The following is a 26,643-nucleotide window of genomic DNA, read 5'->3' as shown; positions in this document are numbered from 1 at the left end:
CATCTCTTCTTTGTGTCTGTATTCTAATCTCCTCTTCTTATGAAGACAAAAGTCATATTGGATGGAGGTTCACATCAGTGAACTCATTTAACTTTTAATTATTTCTCGCATTCTGAAGTACTGGGGCTTAGGAATTTAACATAGGAATCTGGGTATACAATTCAGACCATAAGAGTGTCCAATACATATCTCTTACATAAATGGATAAAAATAAGATGGGAAATAGAAAAGAACCAATCATTTAAAGGCAAGGACCCACATGCTAATTGAACTACCGCTAAATATGGGTTTCATCTACTGAGTTAGTGGGAAGAGAATGGTAGCAATCATTAAAAGCACTCAGTAGTTACATGGAAAAACTTGCACCATCATGCGATTTTAGTTTTATTTTATCTGTTTGCGAGTCTTATAAATCAGAGTTAGATAGGCCACTTGGAGATACTTTCACTGAGCAGACTTAATTGATACTTGGCATCATTATTTTGGTGCTCAAATTCAGCAGACCAGGTAAGCTCCGTTGCAAAATGACAGCTACAGAGGGCCTCTTTCTGTTTGTTGTCCTTCCTCCTACAAAGCCAGGCATTAAGAGCTGTTCTGCAAGATCCATGTATCCCTAGACACACAAATACATAACATAAAAGTGGAAAATAATACATTCTCTGTTTTTGTTACCATTAAGTCTGCAATTTAGGATCACTTATTTATTAAACTCTGATTCTGGATTATTTAATAATTCTACTTTGTCAAATTCACTGAAATGTGTCTAGGAGGGGGCATTTGGGGTACTTTATCCTAAAAGAAGCAATGCTTTAAATTTATATATAGCATTGCATTAGCAATCTCACATTCTGAAATTTTTCATGGTAAAATTACATTCTTGGAGTTTTCCGGCATATACTTCAAGACTTTTGTTATGAACATATCTTTAATCCTTGCACATATAGAATCATTCTTAGTGCCATTCATGTATTAAGTGTTTTCTTATTTTGTACATGGAGCAGGGCATGGAAGAAAATAATGAGTTATCTTTTACAAAATTAAGGTAAAATTAACAAATATCACTCTATGATCCCAAAATTTGTCAGGTAGCTTCAAAGAGGAAAAAAAAAAAAAAAAAAAGACGCATTAGCAAACTCCCCAGGCAGAAACTCTGACACATCGCCCTTGAGTAAGTCTAACGCATCACATGTTTTTTGTAACTAGATCTGACAGATAGTTCCCATGGCATATCAACCCAAAACTATTCAAATACCACAGTGTAACTCGCCTTTCTGAATTTAGGGCACAAATTTTCTCAAACAAGAAGGATGAAAGGTTTTTTATTCTCCCTAGGAATTCCTGAAAAAAGAACCCTGGCATCCCAGAGGATATTTGTGTCCGTGTAGTTCAATTTGCCATTTAATTGGGAATTCCCTTTTCACCACCCCTAACAAGCTGTCACCTGTCTTTGCTTGCACACTTTTTATGACAGTTGCTGCCTTTGCAGGATGCCACTGGCACTGTCTGCATTAAAGGCAGCACTGAGTTGCTGACTCACATAAAAATTATAAATTGGATACTTGAACCCCACTTTCAAAACCTTTTGTCTTCTCTTCTGAATTAAAAATAAATAAATAAATATGCCTTAAAGTTTCAATGCTTCTTTAACCTCAGTACAGAAGCATTTTATGACACAGCAATAAAAACATAAAAAATAAATCCTTGCCATGAACCTGTGCTACGTCAGCTACTGCCTTGGTTTTCTTCTCCCACAATATTCTGGAAAAGAATATCATGTGCTTGGTTTTACTTCCTCACTTCCTTGTAATTTTGGAGGCAATTGAGTCTCTGTCCCACAGCATCCCTGAAACCATGATTCTCAGTCTTATCCCTCCACACTTCTAAAACATCTAAACACTCCTGATTCTGCACTTCTTTCTAAAATGTCCTTCTCTGTTATTTCCTCTGACACAATTCTTTATTTATTCCCACCTGTGTCTCCAGCCAATCCATTGAAGTATCCTTCTTGTACTGATCTTTCTTGTTCACTCCTTTATACTTACCCAGGTTTATCTCTTCCATTTTTCTACTTATTTTTTAAGTGAAAAAAAAAGAAAAATGGCCTTTAGAATGTCATGAACCCCAAAAATTATATCCAAAATTTTGTATCTGTATGTTATTTCTAGAACTAAAAATATTTACTGAGAACTCTATAAAGTTTTCATGAAATGAAATCCTACATTGCTCCTTACATAAATGCATCCACTCTTATGATATCAGCTGTTTCCTGTATGCATCATTAGGCCACTCCACTGATAGCTCTCAAGTGCCTCATACACAACAATACAGATGCAAATCACTATCTTACCACCACCACTAAATTTGCCTCTCATATATTATTTTCTGTCTTCATAAATTCCAACATTATCCATCTAGCTGTCCAAAATATAAACCAAGAACCAATCCACGGCTCATCCTCCTTACTCTCAAGATCCATTTGGGGACAGAGTCCTCTCAATTAGGCCTCTTCAGCATCTTCAGAATTCATCCCCTCTGCATCCCTCAAAAAGTTAAAAATAGAACTGCCATTTAATCTAGCAGCCCCACTTCTGGGCATATATACAAAAGCACTGAAATTAGAATCTTCAAGAGGCATGTGTACTCCATGTTCACCACGGCCTTTTTCACAATATTTGAGATGTGGCAATAGCCTAATAGCTATTGATGATATTACTGTACAGCAGATCTTTAGAATTTATTAATCTCACAAGACTGAATCTTTTTGAACAGTAGCTCTCCATCCCCTCTTCCCAAGTCCTTGGCAATACTGTCCTATTTTCTGTCTCTGTGACTCTGACTACTTTATATTCCTCATGTAATGGAATCATGCTTTCTATGTCTTTCTGTGACTCTTTTATTTCACTTAGCGCAGTGTCCTCCAGGTTCATCATGTTGTTGCAAATGGCAAAATCTCCTTTTCTAAGTCTGAATGATATTCCACTGTATAAACCTGGTACTTTTTCATTATCTATCCATCCATCATTACAGTATATAAAAGGCACAAAAGAAGTATTTTCTGGTTGGCTGAATGAAGCATTATTCCTTACAAACCCTTCACCATCCTGGTTTACATACCCTAACAATTCTCTAGTAGTTTCTTTCTTTTTTTTTTTATAGTAGTTTCTAATCATTGCATTTGTGATAAAATTAAGCCTGCATTTGTGATAAAATTAAAAAATCTTTTTTGTACAAATTATTGCCAAACAAGGTTTCACACTCCTGTACCTATCTAATTATAGATTTAACCTCTGAGAATAACAGTCAAATAATTACAACTGTTAGGTAACTGTTACGATTACAACAGTTAACATCCATGACATTGCTTTTACCCTGCTGCCAAATTATCAAGTTCACTTTGAATCCTCATGACCATTGGTGTTAAAGAGGATCCAATACATGCACCCTTATTTACTCTTCCTAAATACTGATCCAGCAGAGGAATTATATCAAAAATTAATGCAGATGGTAAATGGAAATAATGATGATAAAGCATGGTGAATGTGGCTTAAGCATAAAGCAACAGTGGCATTCTAATACTGAACCTCATAATAACAGAGTTTACCACCCTAGCCTAGGCAGCCACAGACAACCAGGAGCCTTCCTGCATCTACCCTTAAAGCTTCCAGCAGGGAGAACAGAATTGAATGTGTCCATCAAAAAGCATCTGAGTTGTTAGACGAAGAAGGAGGAAGAGCTGTGGCTCCTCCCACCCAGATTCTTCCCAAACTCAGCTCTTATCACAGAGAGAAACAAGGACCAAACAAAGAGAAAGCACAGAATTTATCAAATTTGATGTCCCTCGGAGAAGACATGTAAAAAGATTTGTCCACAAATGGCTGTGCTGTGCTGTCTTGTTGTATAATAAGTTGCTTCAGTCGTGTCCGACTCTCTGTGACCCTCTGGACTGTAGCCCACCAGGCTTCTCTGTCTGTGGGATCCTCCAGGCAAGAACACTGGAGTGGGTTGCCATGCCCTCCTCCAGGGGATCTTCCCCATCCAAGGATTGAACCCATGTCTCTTACATCTCTTGCACTGGCAGGCAGGCTCTTTACCATGAGCGCCACCTGGGAAGCCCCCATAAATGGATAAATGATAATATTTGCTTAGTTTATCTTACAGGATTGCTGTGAGGACTAAAAGTTCTTCCAAAAAGATAGAACACTACTAACTTGTTGAAATAAATTGATTTTATTTACACTCAGGCAACCCTGAGTCTTGCCTCCACAAGCAAATAACTGTGTGAACTTGGGCCAGTTGCTTAGCTTCTCAAATTATTCATCTATAAAATAATACTCATCTCACAGTATTTGTGAGACTTATAAAAAATAGCATGTGTAATATCTGACACACAATGCTTACAATATGGGAAAACCAGAAGATTAACAATAGTTACTACTATTGCTAGTAATTAATATTACTATTAAGAAAAGGCATTCAGTGTATCAGAGGTAAAGCTTTCAAAGACCATAGAAGCACTAGTAAGGTATCATGCTTTTCCACAACCTGCTATTTTCACTCAATACATAAAGATAAAGGTCTATATTATTCTTTTTAACTGTTGTCTATTATTCCAGCTGAATGATACTATCATAATTTAATTATTATAAATCCTCTATGGATCCTTGTTTAAGTGGATATAAATAAAAAGTCATGAACTAACATGGACACACATCTTTGTTCACATTTCCAAGTATTTCTTTTGACTAAATGTCTAGAAAAAAATTTTAAAGAGGTATTAGAATTAGTCTTTTCAGTCTGATGTTTTGATACCTCCCAACGTTATTACACATAATACTAAAAACATCTTGTATTTTTTAAGGCCCACCTTGAGTCTCTCTCTTTTCATGAAGCCTTCTTTGACTATGAGATCCACACTGCCCTTCCCTGAATCAAGTCATACAATTTTTAGTTATAAACTCTCTTTTATTGTTATGTTTCTTATATATTAGCAGGTTCAACTTTCCAACTACTTTAAAACTCCTAGAAATTAAAAATTTAAATAATTTCCTTGATGTGACCCAAATCCATTAAGGATATTAGACCAACATTAGCTTAATTAGGAAGTAAAGTAAGTCTAGAGCCATTTTCCCAAACTGGTACCATTTGCTTTGCTGGTCTTTTACCTTGCTTAGTTAGCATTTTCTAGCAAAGAAAAGGTAAATAATTTTAAAACCTCTAAGACAAGAGGTTATTGTAAAGGTTGAGCAATCAATAATAGGCTGAAGTACATTTTCTGCAAGTTTATTCACAGTTCTTTGGAAGAAATCTGTATACACACCCACAGTGAATTTAAAGAACCAGATCACCTATGCATCCCTGTAGCGGAGCTGCAGGCAGTCATTGGACCAGATGTGCCGCCAGGGGAATGTGCTCACTGCAGAACTGTGGCCTCTAACAATAGTGTTCCTGCACTGCCAGAGGAGTACATTTAATTCAGTTAGCGCTTCTCTGAATACACTTCATTTTCTTCCACATGGGCAATTTTAAACATTATATGGAAACGTAGGTTCTCAAAGTTTACTAAAATTCAAGATTCTAGGAAACATGATCAAATTTACAGTGTGCTCCTAAGGTCAACATAGAGTTTTAATTAATTTACATGTGGGATAAGCTCTACATATTAAAATACTATGCCATAATGTTTCAGACATAAACTTTTAAAATAATCTTGCTTAAAGTAATGTCATCATGAAAAGAACTTTAAAAATCCAAATGTTGTGCCTAACCTACAGTATTCAAGATTTTAAGAGATTTATACACATTTATGAAAATGTGGGAATCTAAATTATATATTATTTCCTTGGACCTATCTTTCAATTAAGAAGACTGAAAGGCTTTTATTTTTGTCTACAATACAGTTTAAATAACGTTTGTGGGCTTTTCAGTGGCTCAAGTACCCTAGCTGATTGCTTCTACATCCAGGAAATAGTGTATTTAAAGTCGGTTCTTCTGTGAGGACAACTGCTGATAAGCAAAGCTGTTTCCTTGGAAACGTCTAAGCAGCATCTGACAGCTTGCTGAACATCTGCCATTCACAACAATTGATCTTGGTAGCCTGTACCTAGACAAGCTGACTTAAGACGGAGGAGTGGCAAACTAGGCTGAGGAGTCAAATCTGAATATTCTTCAGACAGCAAATTTCTCATTGTCAGCCTTCTTCAAAGACTATGCTCTCTCATTTTATTATCTTGGAATTCATTCAGTGACTAAAATGTCATATTTAAAACTCAATATATATAACAACATTTTAATTGGGGAAATGGTATTTTCAGCTTATACTTTTAAAATATGAATTGCTGGAAAACCTATGGAGGACCTCATCTCTGTTATGTAGAAACCAGTCAAAATCCAATCATGACAGACCTTGTGCATCACTGCAATGGACAATCTTTACCACTGTCACTCATCTATGCTGTCTGAGAATAAAAACTGAGGAGTCACTGGAGCAGCAAAAGGAATCATAACTAACCCCAAAGCAAACGTCACACTGTGCATCACCACCCTGCTGCTGTAAATAAACAAAAAAATATATATATATACTAAAACATGTCCATCACATGTTCTCATTTGACACTGATCATCTGTGTCACCAAAATGGCAAATGTGAAGTTTAACACTAAGTGGATGGGTCTGGGCAAGAGAGACTACAGGATTGAGTGGTGACTTTACCCTATGTGTTAACTGAATGGTCCTAGAGCAGCTGCATCAGCACCGCCTGAGCGCCTCTTAGAGATGAGAAATTTCAGGCTGTAACCAAAACCTACTAAATCAGAAACTCTAGGATCATATCCAGTCATTTGTGTTCTGCAAGCCCTCCTAGAAATCTGGATATAGACTCAATTTTGAGAACCACTGCTTTTAGCATATACATTGTGGGGTGGTTACACTGGAAAATAGTCCTCACTTGTTGCTGGGATGACTGCCCACAGATTGTTGAACATGCGGAGGACAATAAATTATATGAAGGTGCCACACCTGCCTTCAAAGGGGGTCAGTAGGCTCAGAGCAGTGGGCAAAGAAGAAAGTATTATTATTTGAGACCAGAGAATCTACAAGCTGTATGATCCCATTGGAGGAAGAAAAAAATAACAGTTATTTCACTAACTCAATAGAGAATACATCAATGAGGGGAACACTGGCATTGCTGAGTCTCCATAAGGTCTGCTCTCTGCAGGCGGAGTCGGACGGTACAATATGTTACTATGGAACTGAGCTCCTCACTGCCAATGGAGCGATGCAGACCATGGTATTCTGAAACATCAGAGGCCAGATATTGTACTTACTCATCAGAGGCAAGATGCATATAATTACTATAACAGGAAGAAGCTAGGCTGACAACGAGGTGCTAAGAGAGCGTTAGATTCCTAAGGGCAAGATAAGTTGAGCAATCACTGAGGATGTAGCTTGACTTGTATAAACAAAGATCAACAGCTGATAAGCAGCTGCTGCATTGGAAAATGATGATCCTTCTTCTACTTCCCAGACAGGAGCTAGTCTTCTGTTCCAGAGCACATCAATTGAAGGGAAACCTATAACCCCTTAGAGAAGGACCCTGAAGCACCACAGAAGAAATATGTGTTGACAATCCCAAAAGCTATCCCCAGAGCGCTACACAGCCTTCTAGATGAACCAAACTGGGGAGAAAAATAACCAGTTCTTTTGAGGACTGCTGAATATAGGATGTGAGTTGTGACACCAAGGAAACTTAAGTGCCACCATGATCCATCTGTTAAAATGGAGACATGCAGAGGCAGGCTATAAATGGAGTCTTAGCCTGTGTTCACATCACAGTAGGATAATTGTTCCAGAGATTCACTGTGTTATCACTGCCCTAGCCCCATGAGAGCATAATGGGGATGGATATTCAAAGCTGCTGTACAAGTCTCCCAATAGATCCCTGATCATCTGCAGAGTAACATTCATCATGACAGCAAAGGCCAAACCCTTATAACAGCCCCCCTTCCTCAGCCAAGACACTAAATCGGAAGCAATACAAAATGCCACGTGGAATATCAGAGATTAGTACCACTCTCAAAAATCTAAAGGATGCACAGTGTAACTGTGCATAATAAACTCAAGAAATTATGACAGATGGTTGGAGACTACCATAAACTTAATCAATGGGTAGCCAGATGTGATGTCTTCACTATAACAGACCAACATGGCCTTTGGCACTGGTATGTGCCAGTCAATCTGGTAAATGCATTATTTTTAATACCACCAGAAAGGAGGATCAAAAATAATTCTCATTAACACAGGTCCACAGCAGTTCACATTCATCCTCTTGCCTCAGCTGTATTCTTCCCTTGCTCTTGAAATATGTCTTAAGAGAATTCCATCATCTCAACCCTGGGCAAAACATCACACTGTTTTACCATAAAGTATCAAGTTATCTTTTTGATGACTAAAACACATAATTAAGACATACTTGAGTCTAAAATCTTGGACAACAAACTGACTCAACAGATATAAATGGGTGAGGCCATTCCAAAGAGACATCTGTGATAGACTCATTGATCATAGTTGACCTTCCTTGTTGTAAGGCTTCTTACTCTAGCGAACTTAGATGAGACCACCTGAGCTACAAGCTTTCTGCTGGAAACATCAAGAACCGATATGGGCTCCTCTATGTGCACTTTTTCCTGCCATTACAACTGGCATTGTTGTAGAGAGAGGCTGATCCAGAGTGAACATGATATGAAGCAGAGTCATGATGCACTTTGTCCACAACAGACATTATTGTCAGAAGCCAGAGATATTTTTGGTATCATCTGTTATGCTCATAACCTAGCGTCTCCTGGCCAAACCAACATTCTTCTGTGATTAAGTTGACAAAGACAAACCCTGATCTTAACAGGAATGAAATGAGATGCCAACAGGAAACTTTCCTAACAGTAATCATCATATAATGTGATTAGTTCTAATAAAAAAAGGACTTCCCTATATGCCAACTAAGGAGATGATTAATATAAAATGAATTATGACGTGCTATGAAAGTCTATTGAAACGATGTTACAAAGTCATTACAAACAAAAAGAAGCAGCACTCCTAGAAACTATAAAAAGAAAGTTGAGTGGCGATATTATTAGTTTCCAAAAAAAAAAAAAAACATGGTTTGGGAAGAAACTGTTCTATCTAATTGACAAATAACATATGCCAATACTATAAAAGTCTTTCCATTTTTATAGGAAACTGATTCACTGGGATTCCATACTTTTTTGAAACCAATCCTTAAAACTGTCATATTCTGTTTTCTCTCATTTTATATTTCTGGTATTACTATCCAAATTAATATCTATGTTTCCTGTTGGTTTTAGAGAGAGAATAAATTGATGAGCCAACAAGAATATTCTGATCACTTGAAAGTCACATCTCATTGCTACTTAATGATTAGCATTCTGATCATAATGCAGACAAAACCTCTTTAAAAATAGTAAAATGCTTTACATATTTGACTTCTGTTCTTTGATTATCTTCACCCTTGGCAATCTCATTGCAAACAACTTATCATGTAAGGTCAAACTGACATAAGAACAGTCAAATTCATGTCTCCCTAACTGACAATTTTCTTTACTCTAGTCCTGGCTGATGTCTTGCCAACACTTAAGATGCATATGGTAAATAGAATCCTTTATCTCCCCATTGCAAACCAATTCTAGTCTTTCTTTTTCTATCATTGGCACCAACAAGATGTTTATCCTCCTCTTTTCTCTTTTCCTTTTTTTCCTCTTATCCAAAATGGTAGTGACCTCTTTTTCCAGCCCCACTGCCCACTTTTGTCCTCTCTAGATTTTCACTACTCACTTCCACAGATATTCTCACTAATTTCGTGGCCAAAAACAATTCGTAAGTACATTAAAAATTTTAGCTACCTCTCTTTCTAATAATTGGCCCTTAAAATTGACAGACTTTCCATAACCAGGGCTGGTACCTGGCATAATTGATGAATGCTTAGGTCTCTTTCCTGTCACCTAGACCTAGACTCAAATATGCAATGCCAAGCTCTGGGCATACATGTGACCTATAGGTTAAGTCACTGCACTGCTAACCTTACCAGTGATCCTAACCTATGAGAACTGGAGTTCATCCCAATCTCAGTTTAAGTGAAATGGAATCTGATACATTGCTTGGGTCTTCTCTGTTTCTTTCCAGGTCCCAGTTCTTTCTCCATTCCTCTATTACATATGATTAGATCTGCCAGAATCTCACCATTGCCCTTGCCTTTTCCGCATTCCATATTGTTAGGCTCAGTCCACATGCTTGGATGCTCTGATAACAGCCACCATTTCTAATGTCCATTCTAAAACTATTGTTTCCCCTAAGATTTTATGTCTTAAACATCAGATGTTCTCTCCAGGACACTTGCATGAGTCTCCCTTCCCCAGCTTGGCGTCCCCCATGACAGAGTAAGTGTTTACTCCATCCACATTTCCTCACCTTCTACACTGCCAGAGGCACATTATTTATGCATGAATCTACCCAAGTTCTGAAAATCCAGTCTACTCTACCTCCATAATATTTCTCAAATGCAGATAACCCTTTGACCTACACTACCATAAATAAACTTAGTTCAGAACAGAGTTGTTCAATTGAAATATCACATAAATATACATTACATATGTAATTCTAAAGTTCCCAGTAGCCACGTTATAAAAAGTTTAAACACTAAGTAAAATTATTGTTAATATAATATATTTTATTTAATCTAATGTCTAAAATATTATAATTTCAACATTTAATTAAGATAAAAAATATCAAGATGTTTTGCATTCTTTTTTTAAAGTATATATTTGAAATATGGTGTGTATTTTATATTTACAACATATTTGAGCTCAGATACTAAATTTCCATTGGAAATACTTGATCTGTACTTATATTACATAAAATTTATAGTTGAAAAATAGAGTCACACCCCCATGTTGTTCCAAACATCCATGAAAACTTTCTAATAACTGAATTGAGAAGCATTTTGTAACTTGAATTTAACTAAATTGAACATTCAGTGCCTTAGTCAAACTAGCCACATTTCAAGTGCTCAACAGACATGTGTGGTGATCAGCTACCACAATGGACATTATATGTTCAGACTCATTATGCTCTCAAGAGAGTAATGTTACTCCTACCTATTTCCTCTCCAATTCCTTACCACCCTTAGTCTTTTATATGTAGCTGGTAAATTACTCATCCTAAGGCAAATTTCTGATTACTTCTGTTCAAGGACTTCCAAGGCTTTCAGTACCATGAGTCAACTCCAAACTTCATAACCTCTTAACAACAATATGTAAAAGGTAGGAATCAAATGTGATTGGCAACTGGCTTTCAACAAAAGAAAGGCTAAAATGTAGGTGTCCTCAGAGGGCAGGTCAACTACAAGTAAGCCAGTTTGTGCTGCAGAACCCCAGAAAGGTTTGGGAATTGGAGATATTAAGTGCCTCTGAAGATAGAGTGAAGGATGGGACTGGAACCTGGTGGATCAGCCAAACATCGTATGACAAGAAGATAGATTCGAGATTCCATTCCTATTTAACTTACATAATTCAAAAATTTCTCCTTCTAATCTTTAAATAAGAACATTAAGAAACATTCCTTGAACCGTGATACTGTACAAAATTTTTTCAACAATGTGCCTTTTATCCTCCATTAGACTGTGAGTTCCTTAAGTGTAAACACCATCTTGCACTCATTCTGCCACCCCTCCCTGCAGTTTATAACACAGTACATGGCCCTCATTAAATATGAATGAGTGAAATGAATCACATATGTCGAGTGCTTTGCTTTTTCCTTGGAAACTCACGTTCTGTCTCCTTTGTCCCTTATATCACCATACATGGGCAGATCAGTTGTCATATTGTCTGCTAACATTTTTTTAAGCCCTCGCAGAATGCCACAACATAGATAAATTCAAATCATCCCCACTTTACAACTTGGATACAGAAAGATTAAGTAACCTGCACAAAATTACACGCTAGTAAGAACTGAATTGATATGTGAATGTTGACAACCTGAATCCTGAGCTTTAGCTCTTGGCCAATATCCTCTACTGATCACTATCCAAAAAGCAAAACAAAAAAAAATCTATTTTATAAGAAACTGAGATCAGTTTGCAGGTATTCTAACTCAAGACCTTGAGTCATCTTTATCGTCTTATTTTCCTTAGATACTCAGCGTGTTAATGAGTGAGGAAAGATGAGAGTCACAAAAGCAGACAATTTGTCTATGGTGTCCGTTGCTACATCCCACCACCGAAACCAGTGTCCTTTATAAAATCTGTCAATAATTTTAATAAATGATTACTTGATTGGGAATAATATTAGTAAATATCTCTTCAATCATATCTATTCTGGATAAATTGGCCATCAATTTTTACATCTTTTAAGGAGAGAAATATACTCTCAAAGCTCACAGAATTACAGCAACATAGGTACTTGGAATAAACAGTCTTCCAGATCCTTAAGCAATTCAGTTCAGTTTTCTAGGGAGAAGGTGAGTCTTCAACCACAGAATCATCCATCATCTTGCTATAATTTTGATAAATCTCATACAAAGAAAAAATATTACGCGAACATATATTACAAGGGCTGCCCTGGTGGCTCAGGTGATAGAGAATCCAACTGTAATGCATGAAGAACCCACCAGGGTACAGGATACCCCAGTTTGATCCCTGGGTAGGGAAAATCCTCTGAAGAAGGAAATGGCAGACCCACTCCAATGTTATTGCCTGGGAAACTCCATGGACAGAGGAGCCTGGCAGGTTACAGTCCACAGTCACAAAGAGTTGGGCACGACTTAGCCACTAAAACGCCACCACCATATTACAAAGCGGAAAATAATTACCTGGAAATTCAAAGGGAATGAAAAATTATTTGCCCCAAATATAGTGATTTCCTAGGTAAAAGGCCTCTAATTATCTTCTGAAATGACCTAATTAGTTTGTCATTCCTGTGCTATATGTAGAGAAGAGCCCAGGCTGGATCGCTGCTCCCTCTCGGTGTCCCTTCCTCCACTGTCTCACCGCCCCCATGCAAGTGATAATAGCTATTTGACTTTAAGTCACTTCATTGTTCCTGCAGCTTCTACGGTTGGTCTTCTTTCACTGTTTCTATGTCAGGTATCTGACTTCTTCGCCAGTGTCCGCAGAATATTGGCATTCTCTGTGTCTATACCATTTCTGCTCTTTCAGTCCTACTGTAATAGAATATGATTCTCATGCAGCACTACAATGCAACTAATCAAACAGGCGATCTGTTTCACAACACAAGAGACAGATGTATGAAATAACTTCAGCCTTCACAAAATTGCCTTTTATACAGTGCTCCATAGCATCATCAAAACAGCCTTCTTCACTGAGCAGCTTATTGAGAGAGAAGCCACAAAGTCCCAGTGCTTTGTTTCCATAAATTTATTGCAGATTCTTATTCTCTAGATCTCTTCTACCTTCTTAAATATATGTGCTAACCAATTGCCAGGCTGTCAGCAGGCTGCCTGGTTAAGATGAATTTCATAGATTTAGTCACTAGCCTCTATCTCTTTTCCTCATAATCTAGCCCTACCTCAAAATCCTTTTGACTGATAAGCAAAAATATCTAAATTTTTCCAAAAGCCTTCTAATTTAGTTGTTTTTATGTTATAGAACTTTATAGAAATTTTCAAGTATAAAACTTTTTTTTTTTTTTTTTTTTTTTTTATTTTTATTTTTTTTTTAATTTTTATTAGTTGGAGGCTAATCACCTTAGCCAATTGTATGTATGTAACTTCCCAACAGTGCATGTCCTTTACAGGCAGTTACAAATACCTGTCACAATATTTTTGTATTTATTTGTTCCTATTCTTAGAGGGAAGAAAAAAACATACATTGATGCCCTTTACTCTCCCTAAGGGAAATGTGATGCCCAAGTAAGGAAAAAAAATTTCTGCAAGAAAAATTCTGTATCAGAAGTTCAGCTATAATTTAAGATGCATCAAAGAGCTCACAAAAAGCTGAACCTTACTGATAAAAGTGGGGAATAATCTAACAGATTCCCACATATTTTTAAACCTTAATATTTGTTTTGTTCTACTTGATCATTACTGGTTTTCTCTTCTAAGGGACATTGGCTATTTCCAGTTTATATTTAAATATTTATTTAATAATAATATAATATAATAATATATATTATATATAATATGTAATAATATAAATATTATTTATATTATAAATATATTTATAATATAAATAATAAAAATAATAATATATTTAAACAAGGAGGGCCTATGTATCTTCAATAGCGAGATATCACTATAAAAGCAAAACTCCTTCACCATTCCTGAGGGACCAGCTTTGTGCCAGACACTGGGTTGAGATCTGGAAACATAAACTGAGTATGACCACCCTGTTCATATCTACTGAAAAAGACACAACTCAGCTCTGATAACACAATGTGAGGCATATGTTGCATGGTTTCCATAGTCCTAAAGTTGCAGAGAAGGGAATCTCTTATTCTTTTCAGAGGGTTGAGAAGCAAGGAGCCAATGAAGATTTTTGCCTTGGAAAGGAGTATAATTTTGCCAAGAAGTAGGACGGCCCTTCTCAAATCCAAATGCAAAAGGAAAAGAAATTAAGGTGTCATGGATGAAAAGAAGTAGGAAGGGGGAAAAGAAGGAAAGACTTTTTATTTTAATCCAAGTTAACTACTCATTGAAGGCCAATTTTTCCATAATAAAATCACATGATTGAAACTTGGGAAATATTATATCAAACTGGTTATTTGGAGTTCCAAAGAATAGCCAGGAGAGATAAGAAAGCCTTCCTCAGTGATCAATGCAAAGAAATAGAGGAAAACAACAGAATGGGAAAGACTAGAGATCTCTTCAAGAAAATTAGAGATACCAAGGAAACATTTCATGCAAAGATGGGTTCGATAAAGGACAGAAATGGTATGGGCATAACAGAAGCAGAAGATATTAAGAAGAGGTAGCAAGAATACACAGAAGAACTATACAAAAAAATCTTCACGACCCAGATTATCATGATGGTGTGATCACTCACCTAGAGCCAGACATCTTGGAATGTGAAGTCAAGTGGGCCTTGGGAAGCATCACTACAAACGAAGCTAGTGGAGGTGATGGAATTCCAGTTGAACTATTTCAAATCCTAAAAGATGATGCTGTGAGAGTGCTGCACTCAATATGCCAGCAAATTTGGAAAACTCAGCAGTGGCTACAGGACTGGAAAAGGTCAGTTTTCATTCCAATCTAGAAGAACGGCAATGCCAAAGAATGCTCAAACTACCGCACAATTGCACTCATCTCACATGCTAGTAAAGTAATGCTCAAAATTCTCCAAGCCAGGCTTCAGCAATATGTGAACTGTGAAGTTCCAGATGTTCAAGCTGGTTTTAGGAAAGGCAGAGGAACCAGAGATCAAATTCTCAACATCTGCTGTATCATCAAAAAAGCAAGAGAGTTCCAGAAAAACATCTATTTTTGCTTTATTGACTATGCCAAAGCCTTTGACTGTGTGAATCACAATAAACTGTGGAAAATTCTGAAAGAGATGGGAATACCAGACCACCTGACATGGCTCTTGAGAAACCTGTATGCAGGTCAGGAAACAAGAGTTAAAACTGGACATGGAACAACGGACTGGTTCCAAATAGGAAAAGGAGTACATCAAGGCTGTATATTGTCACCCTGCTTATTTAACTTATATGCAGAGTACATCATGAGAAACACTGGGCTGGAAGAAGCACAAGCTGGAATCAAGATTGCCGGGAGAAATATCAATAATATCAGATATGCAGATGACACCATCCTTATGGCAGAAAGTGAGGAACTAAAGAACCTCTTGATGAAAGTGAAAAAGGAGAGTGTAAAAGTTGGCTTAAAGCTCAACATTCAGAAAACTAAGATCATGGCATCTGGTCCCATCACTTCATGGAAAACAGATGGGGAAACAGTGGAAGCAGTGTCAGACTTAATTTTTGGGGGCTCCAAAATCACTGCAGATGGTGATTGCAGCCATGAAATTAAAAGGTGCTTATTCCTTGAAAGGAAAGTTATGACCAAACTAGATAGCATATTAAAAAGCAGAGACATTACTTTGTCAACAAAGGTCCGTCTAGTCAAGGCTATGGTTTTTCCAGTGGTCACATGTGGATGTGAGAGTTGGACTGTGAAGAAAGCTGAGCGCAGAAGAATTGATGCTTTTGACCTGTGGTGTTGGAAAAGACTCTTGAGAGTCCCTTGGACTGCAAGGAGATCCAACCAGTCCATCCTAAAGGAGATTAGTCCTGGGTATTCACTGGAAGGACTGATGTTGAAGCTGAAACTCCAATACTTTGGCCACCTCATGCGAAAAGTTGACTCATTGGAAAAGACCCTGATGCTGGGAGGGATGGGAGGCAGGAGGAGAAGGGGACAACAGAGGATGAGATGGTTGGATGGCATCACCAACTCGATGGGCATGAGTTTGAGTAAACTCCTGGAGTTGGTGATGGACAGGGAGGCCTGGCGTGCTGCGGTTCGTGGGGTCACAAAGAGTCAGACATGACTGAGCGACTGAACTGAACTGAAGCAACAGAAAGTGATGCTATAGAAATATAGCAATATTTTATAATATTAATAATAATAATATAGAAATATAGAAATATTTTAAACAGACTTTTTTATTTCAACTGAATACAGTCACCCAGAGGTTTGATATATCTTTGTTAAAACTTCCTTTTCAGAATGATTGACAAAGTATTCCAATGAAATCACAGGATTAGTGGTCCTAGTGAAACAAGCGATGACTGGAGGTACTCTCCAGAGGCTTTGCCTCTGATGCTTCCTCTGACTCATATCATCAAAATAATTTCAGCTTTGGTACTTATTTATAACCTCAAAAACACCTTGAAGATTCATAACTACTCTATGATTCTGGTAATTATGGCAATCAGAATGAACCTTAAATGACCAGCATAGCACAGCACCTCAAAACTTTGATATCTACATGGCTGGAAAGATGAATTTCAAAAAATAAATTCACCAGAAAGAACCAGTTTGGCTTTTCAGTTTGAACTAGTTTGGCTCTTCACCATCCCTGATTATACCACTGCCTCAGTTACTTCTGACATCAGTGAGTAGAATAGAAAAATCAGTCGTACAGTGGCCTAGTTAGTATCCCTAACTAGACACAATTGAATGTGACCTGGGGAGGGGGGGGCGGCAGCGGTTGCGTGATGGTGACATCCACATTTTCACTAACTTTCTGGGACTTTCACTTGGGTAAATAGAAAAAAATAAAAGCTCCCACACAGGCTACTGCATATTAATTATTTACATAAAATATTAATATTATAAAAATAATATATGATCGGCTTTCCCAGGTGGCACAGTGGTAAAGAATCTGCCTGCCAGTACAGGAGATATAAAAGATGTGGATTCGATCCCTGGGTCAGAAAGATCCCCTGGAATAGGAAATGGCAACCCACTCCAGTATTCTTGCCTGGGAAATCCCATGAACAGAGGAGCCTGCCAGCTACAGTCCATGGGATCACAAAGACACAGACACAGCTGAGCGACTTTCCACACACAATATATGATCACGGAAGAAATTTTGGAAAATATACAAAGGAAATTAGAAAAAACAAGCAACCAGAGTCACTAGCAGAAACTCTGAAAAAAAGATTGGCATCCTATTTTTTCCCCTCCTATTGCAGGGAAATATTTTATGACTTAATTATATTCATGTGATATTCTATAATCTATATTAATATTCTCCTAATTTAAAAATTAAGATTACTTTCATTTTTTCTTATAATAATTGATGCCAAAATGAATGTCTTAAATGTAACATAGATAGATCTTTGTCCATATCTCTGCTTATTTGTTTGTGATAGGTTCCTGGAAATTAAATTACTGAGAAAATAATAGAACACTTTACTCCTCCTGATACATATGTACAAATTGCTTTTCAAAAAACATGTATTAGTGAATGCTTCAACCGGCAGAAAATAGTATCAGTCTCTGAAAACCCTTATCAGCACTGAACAATACTGTTTTTCTATTCTTTGCCAATTTGGTAAGTGAAAATTCATAATTTGTTCACATATGCCTTGCAATGATTATAGTGAATTAAACACTTGGTTGGATGGCATCACCAACTTGATGGACAAAAGTTTGAGTACACTCCAGGAGTTGGTGATGGGCAGGGAAGCCTGGCATGCTGCAGTCCATTGGGTCACAGAGTCAGACGCGACTGAGTGACTGAACTGAACTGAAACACTTATAATTATTCACCATTATTTTTTCAATCATGTCTTTTCCCCATTTTTTTAGGGCTTTTGTACTTTAACCATTGATTTCTAAGAATTTTATATAGTAGGAATTTTAACACTCATATTTGTTAAGATATCTCAGTTTGTAATTTGTCTTTAATTGTGGTTATTATGAAACGTGAAGTACAGGATAATTTTATATGAATAATCAAATATGTTGAATTTTAAATTAAATTTCCAAATGTATTTATGAATAGAAAGTCTTTCCTTGTCTTGAAATCAGACTGGAAAAAATAGGGAAAAAAATATAGGCGACAATCATTTTTACATTTAACTCTGTCATCCAGTGAGGTTGAGAATCTTACCCATTCCATAGAATTTTAATACATTTCCATTATTGTCATAATTTAATTATTTGGTTGTATTATATCTTGGTTTATACATTCATTTTCTATGCTTCCCTGCTATTCTTTTGGTTCTATAGGACTTTTTTCCTATTCTAATCATTTAAAATTTACAAATTGTAATTTTTTGCCTACAGATTTTTACCATTAAGGTATTTCCAAACTTTCTTTAGCCAGTATCCCAAGATTAATATCATCAAGAATGAAATAGCATTTTTTACTACCCACTATATAACTGAGAAATTTTAGCTTACTTAAACTTCCCTCCCCACTGCATCTCATTTCCAGTATACCTTAAAACAACTTGGAGTTGATTTTTTAAAATATGATATAATTTCTGTTTCAACAATAGGTGTGCCATCAGTTTTGCAACCTTATCTATAATAGAATTCAGTGAATGATTATGACAAGAAGTTACATAGATCAGAAAGAATTTATTAATTAGGTATTCCATATTTTATATACATTTTTTTAATATTGAATGCATATTTCTTTTTAAATATAATTTTTAATCAGTTTTATCTCATTGATTCACCAGCAAATTCTCAGATGACAACCAAACTTAGAGGAAATGCTATGCCGCTGATGATTTAGGGTACATGCCTTGTGCCATCTGAATGTGAAATACAAAGAGATAAAGCTCTGGACCAGCACAGAACTGTAGGAATGCTATATGTCTTTCCATTCAAGAGTTTGAAACTCTCAACACCCACAACAACATAATCCTTTCCTAAGACTTAAAACACCTGACATTTTTAGAAATTATTTAAAGTTATGTTTTCACTGTGCTTTTTCTGAATCTTCTTAGTTCTATATATCTGTGCTTCTCAGTAAAAGATGCTAGCGATCTAAAAGTCATAAAATTTATTTCATTGTTCCCTCAAGGGGACAGACAGTATTGTATATTAGATAAAAGACAGGCTATGGAAAGAGTGATTGCATCTCTAAATGTGATTTCAGATGTAACTTGCTTTAATTAATAGATTTACTTTTGAGCAGTAGTGTAAATTTATTTTTTATAAAACAAGTTATATATTAAATGCACTGAAGAAGTTTGCTATTTTAAACTTATCACATGAGGAATCCTTTTGTAAAAGTATAATCAATCCCTTTATAACCTATTATATATATATATATAATATATATATATATATACAAACTTTCCAATAGCCAAGTATCTTAGTTCCAAACACGTATGTCTTCCTCTTTTACAATATGTTATGTTTTATAAAAGAAAAGCATAGTAGTTCTCCTGAACAAAAGGAAGAAACAATTGCATTGCATCCTGAAGTCTTCTCTTGGCCATTTAAGTTTTTGACTATCAAGAGAGGTATAAAGTTTCAATACATGAAAGAAAAAGAATCCAAAAGGTAAGGTCTTGATAGAAGGTACAAGGAGATGAGGGTGGAATGTCTCACCGAAGTAATACATGAGACAAAGATAAGAAGTCTTGAAGAAGTAACAAAGGCACAGTGGTGGGGACTATTCCAAGGCAGATACCGCATGAGTCAAACAGGAGAGCTCAGGGAAGGTAGAAGATAAAGCATAGAGCCAAAGTGACACTGAGACCAAGAAAACAGAAAAGTGAAGAGTGATAAACAACAGGAAGACACAGTCGCGTTCTGGATTTGTCAAACAGTGCAGTGAGTAAACTAGAGCTATGCAGATCAAAATGGGGGAATCTCAAAACGTGGCAGTGAGTGAGAAAAGCACATCACAGTAAACTATATGCAGTATGGCTCGGTGATACAGGAAAAATATACGAAATAAGAATGAGCTTGTAGAGACAAATATCATGTGAGATAATACTTTAATAAAGGCAAGAGTGAGGGAAATTTTGCTTCTAATGACAGTATATTAAGCAATGGCATGTTAGTTACCCTCTCTGATAAGGATAACTAGAAAAATGGGACACAATACACTAAAGTTCAGGTTGAAAACATCGGCACACTAGCAAGTGATCTAAGTATTACCAGGTGATGGTAGAAATCCAGAGAGAGGAGCTCAGCACTTGGGGTTGATGTAAATAAGGGATCAGAAGGAAACTCATGGTTCATTCAAGTGGCATGATTGAGGCATGATCTATGCGGATACAATCTATAAAACCCTGGGCACTGTAAAGGCAAGCCAGTGAGAAATGAGGCCCATAGGATGAACAACAGGTTGTTAGAGCACCATTCTCAGTCCTAGCCGTGATAGGGTGGAGAAAGGAAGTAGTTGCAGAACCTAGAGAGAGCTGTGGGAAATGATGGTTTTCCTGGTCAGGGACTTAGAAAACACAAGATTGGAAAATGGTGCCAAGGAATTCTGGGGAAGAGCTGTGCAGAGGGACCCCTGAGAAAGTGCAGACTGTGAAGATAGTTGTGCCCTATTTGAACACCCACCCATGGGTTTCTGCTGCAGAGTAGGCTGTTAACCAGCTGGACAAATGATGTAGTCTGTGGATGTCAGTCAGCTTCTCTCCCAAGACAGAGTGCTTCCTCTTTATGCGCATGAACAAAGTGGCCATACAGCAGAGATGGAGGTTATGCCTGGGATCAAAAAAAGGACTTCCCCTTAGCAGAGCTGATCGTACTAAAGCTACTGCTGAGTTCAACACTGAGTCCCCAGTATGGCAGCATTCCATGGAGGGACCAACTCATAAACTATTAGCAGGCTGATTACAGTGCACTCCTTTTATCATGGTGAAGACAGAGACTCATTCTTATTGGAATAGACATATTCTGGGTATGGATTTGCCTTCCCTACCTATAATGCTACCACCATAACTACCATCCATGGAGTCACAGAAATTAATTGGAAGTTGAGACTGCCACCTGGCCATTTGATGCTTTTTATGCCACTGACGTAGGAGGCACAAATGATAGGAACTCTACTCTTAGAGGTACTGATTCTGATTTCCAAATTTCCTCACTTGGAAGTCAAATCAAATTGTGGAAATCAAATTGTTTCAACACAACAAAGGCAAAGAAGTCAGTTTAGTTCAGTCTCTCAGTCGTGTCTGACTCTTTGCGACCCCGTGAACCGCAGCATGCCAGGCCTCCCTGTCCATCACCAACTCCTGGAGCTCACCCAAACCCATGTCCATCGAATGATGGTGTCATCCAACCATCTCATCCTCTGTCGTCCCCTTCTCCTGTCCTCAATCTTTCCCAGCATCAGGGTCTTTCTTTTCAAATGCACCAGCTCTTCGCATCAGGTGGCCAAGGTATTGGAGCTTCAGCTTCAGCATCAGTCCTTCCAATGAACACCCAGGACTGATTTCCTTTAGGATGGACTGGTTGTATTTCCTTGCAGTCCAATGGACTCTCAAGACTCTTCTCCAACACCACAGGTCAAAAGCATCAATTCTTCTGTGCTCAGCTTTCTTCACAGTCCAACTCTCATGTCCATACATGACCACTGGAAAAACCATAGCTTTGACTAGATGGACCTTTGTTGGCAAAGTAATGTCTCTGCTTTTTAATGTGCTGTCTAGGTTCATCATAACTTTCCTTCCAAGGAGAAAGCATCTTTTAATTTCATGGCTGCAATCACCATCTGCAGTGATTCTGGAGCCTAGAAAAATAAAGTCAGCCATCGTTTCCACTGTTTCCCCATCTATTTGCCATGAAGTGATGGGACCAGATGCCATGATCTTAGTTTTCTGAATGTTGTGCTTTAAGCCAACTTTTTCACTCTCCTCTTTCACCTTCATCAAGAGGCTCTTTAGTCCTTCACTTTCTGCCATAAGGGTGGTGTCATCTGCATATCTGAGGTTATTGATAATTCTCCCGGCAATCTTGATTCCAGCTTGTGCTTCATCCAGCCCAGCGTTTCTCATGATGTACTCTGCATATAAGTTAAATAAGCAGGGTGACAATATACAGCCTTGACATACTCCGTTTCCTATTTGGAACCAGCCTGTTGTTCCATGTCTAGTTCTAACTGTTGCTTCCTGACCTGCATACAGGTTTCTCAGGAGGCAGGTCAGGTGTTCTGGTATTCCCATCTCTTTCAGAATTTTCCACAGTTTATTGTGATCCACACAGTCAAAGGCTTTGGCATAGTCAATAAAGCAAAAATAGTTGTTTTTCTGGAACTCTCTTGTTTTTTCGATGATCCATCTGATGTTGGCAATTTGATCTCTGGTTTCTCTTCCTTTTCTATAACTAGCTTGAACATCTGGAAGTTCACGGTTCATGTATTGCTGAAGCCTGGCTTGGAGAATTTTAAGCATTCCTTTACTAGCGGTCCCATCACTTCATGGCAAATAGATGGGGAAACAGTGGAAACAGTGGCTGACTTTATTTTTCTCGGCTCCAAAATCACTGCAGATGGTGATTGCAGCCATGAAATTAAAAGGCAAGGAAGCCTGTGCCTAAAAGCCAGGGGTTTCCAGGGCACTTCACAGTGGTTCAGTGCACAATAGTAAAAATTAGCAGAAAACGACAGCAACAGAAAAGGCAGGACAATTGTGAATTGTATTCCTTAGAAATTAATGCTTGGGTCACTCCACCTGGGAAAGGTGCTTGCTCCTTGGAAGAAAAGCTATGACAAACCTAGACAGCATATTAAAGAGCAGAAACACCACTTTGCCCACAAAGGTCCATCTAGTCAAAGCTATGGTTTTTCCAATAGTCATGTATGGATGTGAGAGTTGGACTATAAAGAAAGCTGAGCACAGAAGAATTGATGCTGTTGAACTGTGGTGTTGGAGAAGACTTTTGAGAGCCCCTTGGACTGCAAGGAGATCCAACCAGTCCATCCTAAAGGAGAACAGTCCTGAATATTCACTTGAAGGACTGATGCTGATGTTGAAACTCCAATACTTTGGCCACCTGATATGAAGAACTGACTCATTTGAAAAGACCCTAATGGTGGGAAAGATTGAAGGCAGGAGGAGAAGGGGACAACAGAGGATGAGATGGTTGGATGGCATCACTGACTCGATGGACATGAGTTTGAGCAAGCTCTGGAAGTTGGTGATGGACAGGGAAGCCTGACGTGCTGCAGTCCACAGGGTCGCAAAGAGTCGGACATGACTGAGCAACTGAACTGAGTGATTTTCTTCTTGCAAATCTCAGTTCATATTTTCCTGCCATCCAATCTTGGCCCATCAAATGTAGACCAACTTTGGTCCAAAGTAGCCCAAAGACTGACCACCAGCCATGGTGGGCTGCAGCCATATCCTCTTCAACAATATCTGAATCCTAGCCTTGTGTGGGGCAGAGGAATGGGTTTCAGGTATGTCCTTCTTTGAATTCTGTCCCTCAGCCCTGAGGTATTCTTTAGAATTCTCCTTTATTCCTTCTATTCCCCTGTAAATAGTTTAAAATGCTTGATGTTAAATCATACTTTTTCAAACTACTGTGTAGTTTCCACCTCCTTCTTGGATCCTGGTTGATACAAAAGCAAATGGGGAATTTTTAAATATATAGAAAATTTTTAAAAAAGCAAATAGGATGAATGTTCCAATTAAAAGACAAAGACTATCATGATTAATTTTTAATGTGCTGTTTATAAAAGAAATATCTGATACTTAGGGATACAGAAAGGATGAAAGGTGACAGAAAAGACAAAGATATCCCATGTAAAAGGAAGCTGGAGTACTCATATCAATATTAGATAAAATACACAATAAGATAAAAAAGTATTTCCAGAGATTAAAAGGGACAGTTCAAAATAATTAGAACTGCAATTCACCTGAAATATTGCACTTTCTCTCTGCTTAATAACATGGCTTCAAATATATAAAGCTAAAACAAACACAATAATGGTAGGAAGTTTTAATAAACCTTCTCTCAGAAACTAATAAAACAAGCAGAGAAAGAATTTGATAAGGATATAAAAGACTTGAATACTGAATTGATAAACCTGATCTGACAAATTAACATCTGCAGAATATACTTTTTTTTTAAGAGCACGCCAGAACATGTTTGTTAACCTACTAAATGCTGGGGCAAAAAGCAGAACTCAGGATTTAAAACATACGCAATATGTTGAGTGCCAAATCTACATACCACCTTCAGACCTCATGCTGAGATCCAAAGCTTTGTATCCAACCCGTGATGATCAGAGTAAGCTTGTGAAAGCAGATTTTGCCCATCTTTCTCAACTCGACATTAGTGATGTTACATTGGTAGTTTAGGATTGGACACATCATGGTGGGGATATTTTACACCATGGAAATGGACAAATGCTACTCCCCGAAAAGTGTTTTCTTCTTTATTGCTTGAGAGTGAGTTGTTTACATTGCTTCCCTGGTAGCTCAGCTGGTAAAGAATTTACCTGCAATGCAAGAGACCCTGGTTCGATTCCTGAGTTAGGAATATTCCCTGGAGAAGGGATAGGTTACCCACTCCGGTATTCTTGGGTTTTCCTGGTGGCTCAGGCAGTAAAGAATCTGCCTGCAATGAAGGAGACCTGGGTCTGATCCCTGGTTTGGGAAGATTCCCCTGGAGAGGGAACAGCTACCCACTCCAATATTCTGGCCTGGATAATTCCATGGACAGAGGAGACTGACTTTCACTTCACCTTTGTTAAACATTTACCAGCACACCGACGTACCCAACCAGTTCTGAACTATCTCCACATGGATGTGGTAAAGGCATCTCAGTCTCTATGCAACTTAAATCAAAATTATCATCTCTGCTCTTCAAGCCTGTGCACCCTGTATCAGTCTTCTAATGACATCACCCACAGTCTTAAGTACACAAACTAAAGCCCCAGAATTTTTAACACTTCCTCTTCTTCACTCCCACATTTAACCAGTCACCAAGCCTTCTACATTTTATGTTCAAAACTTGTCTCAAATGTGTTCCCTTTTCTCCTGCTGCTTTTTAACAAAAGTATCCTATAGTCTGTACACAGGCTTCCAGGGATGCTATTCAAAATATTTAAGAACTAATTATAACTAAGCTTGCCCAATCAGAGCAGAAGCTAGCTGCAATATAAGACAGAGTCCTGCAGACATACCGGTGGGGTCATTAAGAGATCAAGAGAAGTCCTGGGCTCCTAGGGTGAGTGAGGTAGCCAGAGCTATAGTAGCGCATGGCACTGTAAGCTTAAGAGAGCAATCTAGCAAGCTGGAACGGTGTTATTTCAATAGCTTAACAACAGAAAAGATACACCAGTGTGTACCAGCTAAATATTTGTCCTGAGTATGCTGTGTGGACCATGCAGGCACACGGGATAATTTAAACAAGTATATATACAAACTGTTTAAGATATGTGTTTCTATTATTAATGCATGCTTAAAAGTATAATATGCCAAATTTGGAAATACACTTAGTATAAATTAGATAGATAGATAGGTACACAGATAGAAAATACCCTGGGCAAAAATTAGGTAAATGACAGAACTTAGGAAATGGTGGTGCCCAGCCTCCACTTTCTCCCCATTCCGATTTTTCTCCTTCAGTGCTGCCAGAGTATTTTTTCTAAACACATATTTGATCTTTTAATTCCATAACTGAAATTGTTTCACATTTCTCTATTGCTTATGGAATAAAGCACAAGCTCCCTGACAAGGAATATGGTGATCTTACAAATGTGGCCTCAGAGAATGACTTTTACAATCTTGCCAGAGCCTCTACATTTTTAGGTACATGGTCTTGGTTCAGATACTCCCCAGCTGGCAAATGCTAGCTTGTCATTCAAACCTCAGTACAAATGGCACTTTTTCTGGGAGGTCCCCCCCATTTTACACAGGATGAATGGCATCTGCCCTTTGATTCTGATGCTCTTTGTCTGCATCACCATTTAGAAGGCACAGTGCGCTGGCTGGAAGAAGATCCTCCTCCGTCCACTGCCCTCTGTTGAAAGGATTTGATTTCTCACTGGCAACCTCTCCCAAAGAATGGTCACAAAATATTAGAATTCTGTATTAATTATGGTGCAATCTAAGCTTTTGTAACAAAGAGAATACAAAGTGCGTAGGTTCAACAAGACGGAAGTGTCTTGGGTTTTTTCATGCAATAGTC

The 26,643-nt window shown here is 37.7% G+C and overlaps 1 long non-coding RNA gene across 1 annotated transcript in view; it reads right to left on the bottom strand.

The window, feature by feature from the left end:
• Positions 1–403: 403 nt before the first annotated feature.
• The window catches only part of LOC110134001 (uncharacterized), a 57,648-nt gene continuing 31,408 nt past the window's right edge, over positions 404–26,643 (bottom strand). Inside the window, exon 4 of the long non-coding RNA XR_002312931.2 lies at positions 404–613. This is a non-coding gene — a long non-coding RNA (uncharacterized lncRNA). The remainder of the gene's footprint in view (positions 614–26,643) is intronic.

The sequence above is a fragment of the Odocoileus virginianus genome, chromosome 21, assembly GCF_023699985.2.
Source record: "Odocoileus virginianus isolate 20LAN1187 ecotype Illinois chromosome 21, Ovbor_1.2, whole genome shotgun sequence".
Taxonomy (NCBI): domain Eukaryota; kingdom Metazoa; phylum Chordata; class Mammalia; order Artiodactyla; family Cervidae; genus Odocoileus; species Odocoileus virginianus.
Note: the sequence above shows the minus strand (reverse complement) of the source record. Positions and strands in the feature narration are given on the sequence as shown.